We start from the raw sequence: 3,219 nt of genomic DNA on the forward strand, positions 1-3,219 counted from the left end.
TATGAATATAAACTTTCTTAACATGATAAATCTAATAATGTATCATAGAGGTCACATGATACAACTGGAGTGTGAGAAAAATGCCCCACATCTTTTTTGAAAATACTCATTTACCACAGTAAATTTAAAAATTCATCACATTGGCCGATAGAATTGATCATTAAGAAAAAGAGTAAAAAAATAAGCACAATATACATTTTTAATACCTATTATTATAAGTAATTGATCTACCACTTTTTTAATGCTGGAGTAGAAGTGGTTTCAAATATATAAAATGAGATTTTTCTACATACTTAAATATTAAGGAGCTATGGATGTATTTTATTATTGTTTGAAATAAACAGCACTTCCAAATTTTAAAATACAGTCTTGAAAAATAGTTAGAGGGCATCTACTAATTAACCATCCATGTCATAAGAATCCTTAATTGAATGCAAGTTGTATCAATTAAGGGCTCCAGAATGCTGATCAATCTTGAAATTCCAAAGAGGGAAAATGAATTTAAGATGAAATCAAATGGAATATCAAAAATTATTGCCTCAGATTTGGTTTTTTTCTTTTATTCTCCCTTCACCAAGTGCACCATGCATCAGCAATTTTGCCCAACAATACCGAGCAGCTAATGTATCAACCAGTGGGCCAGATCCCAGTCTTTTGTGAAAGCATTCTCTAAATATCAAACTTCAGTTCTCCATTGACTCAGACCCATTCTTACCTTTCTCTGCACCATATATTCAAGCAAGTAATTGCCTTTGATGGCAGTTCAGGCTCCATCATCCGCTTCATCTTCATCCAAAACTCTCCTTCTATTCACCCTTCAAGCCAAGAATTTTGACATCAATACCATAACTGCTATTCAGAGCACTTCAATTCCACTTCATAACAAGCTATATTAGGTACTTTTATTAGGACTCAATTTTGTTTTTATCTTCAATCCAAAGTTTCCTTGCAATTCAACGACTCTGTTTTCTTTCAAGGTAAGGCTCCTGCTCAGAATTCCGAATTTCTGTTCAGCATAAAATCTAGTTGAAAGCAGGGTGATAACAGACAGGGTTGGCTCAAGGCAAAATACTTACCTGGGCAAACTGCTGTTGTGCCACACCACTACTTTGGGCCTTGGCATGGAATACCCCCTAATTAAACAAGGGTTTGGGGCGTTTGGATGCCCCCTAACTACGTTGAGTCGGACAGACACCCAGGTTCCCCAGCATAATTACAGGGGGGACAAGGCAGATCTTGAAGGTGAGTATTTTGAAATCTGACTCAGACTCAATGAGTGCAGGCACAAAGCAGGCAACTGAACTGTATGCTGCATCACACTAAAAACATTGGCAACTACTGCAATGGCACTAGTAATATCAAAAGTACCTGTCACAGAAATGGCCATTTTATGAGAATTAGAGCAGCCAAGTGCAGACTCAAAAACTTAACCTAAGGTAACTACTTAAAGTAAGGGCCCCCTAGCTGTATTTACGGCAGCTAGCTGTCATCAATAACTCTTAGTCTTCCAAATAAATCCACAGTAGTTCTGACATCATCCACCGTGAAGGTAATATTAATATAGGGGAAAGTACACACAAAAAGAAGCGAAGTTATCTGCAGAAAATGCTCAAAGCTCTCTCTCATGATTCTAAAACTGAGACCTTAAACATACAACTTAAAATAGAGGCAATTTATTTTATGAGAAGATAAATACATGAATGAAGAGCTTGGGGATATTTTTAAATTCAAGACTACTAATGCTTTCATTCTAATGCAATTCTTTAGATCATTTTCTAGCAGTGAAGCTTTTCTTCAGCATTCTTAGGTGATCATCAAATTTTTATTTGAACACATTCACAGTTGCTTTGGTCATAATGACTAAAATGAAAACACTACTTGTGCCATACTGTTTGTCATGATCAAATCATTATTTTGTCCACTCACTGCATCCCATTGGTGGTCACTGCAATGCATATTACTTCAATCACATGGGTTACAAAGCTCTATAGTAATTAATCTCAAATCATGAAATGAGATTTATTAAATGGTAAAATATGAAAAAATTGCAATTGTGGCTGTTTGTGTATTACATAAGTGCCAGGGGATAAAGGGGTAACTAGGTAGTTTGCTTATTTCTGGTGTTCAGGTAATGCTTTGCTTACATGGGGGAGTGGGGGAAGGGGTCAAAATTAGCCAAAAACATGATTATGCAATACTAATATTCTCCCAGTAGCAAAATTGATTAAGGGATATATTTTAACATGCTAAAAGAATTAAAGAACATTTTATGATTAATCGACAGAAAATTGTGAAATGTGGAATATCTGTAATGGAATGCTTTTACGGAATATCAAAAACAGAAGAGTAAATGAAGTCATAGAGGCTATTGAGGTCAGCAGTTACAAATAGATCAACAGATAATACAGAGGGTGGTAAGACGCTAGAGTAAATGGTGATAAAGAAGTGATTAGGATACTTAACCCATAACATCAAAGAAAATATGATGAGGTCCAAGATCGAAAAATATCCCCCTCCACTGCATTCTCCGCCAGCTCTTGTTCTCTTATATATCCACTACACAATCCCTCCATTCATTCTGAACCTCATCTTGTCCTGTTAACACCTTCCATTCTCAGTTCCAACTTTTGGCATGACCAGTCCTCTTTTTCTGCTTGATAACAATTATTCTTTGACATACACCTACCTCACTGTTTTTCTGGCATGATTCGTTTCTTCACATTTCTTCTACTGCCATGCCTCTCTTGCCTTCCTCGTTTCCTGCCACTTGCTGACTTTTGCCCTGTCATTGCATACACATTGTCACACTTCACCCATCACCCCACTCGTCACAACTCCCATTTCCTCTCACCAACCAAAGCCCAATTAATCCATTCTTCTTTTTTTCCTCAATAACATTTCCTACCTAACCCGTTCTCCTAATTGACCTCATATTCTATGTCCCAGCATTTGCTTCCTTCTTCATATCCTCAAGTCATTTTTTTTCTTCTTTCCTGGATAATGTTGAGATGTCTCCTCTAAGATTTTCCATAGTACAGACCTCAATGATCCCCCTTCACCTTCTACCTAGAGCAACATCCATCCTAGTGAGACAGGTTCTGTTGGATAATAAACCTAGAATCATCTCATTCTGCTTCATGTTTTTTGGAAATAGAAGTTTATTGGATCATGCAAGCCTTCCAAAAGAAGGTTGTAGCCAAAAGGAACAGAAACAATTGA

Source organism: Ischnura elegans, chromosome 1 (genome assembly GCF_921293095.1).
Source record: "Ischnura elegans chromosome 1, ioIscEleg1.1, whole genome shotgun sequence".
Lineage (NCBI taxonomy): Eukaryota > Metazoa > Arthropoda > Insecta > Odonata > Coenagrionidae > Ischnura > Ischnura elegans.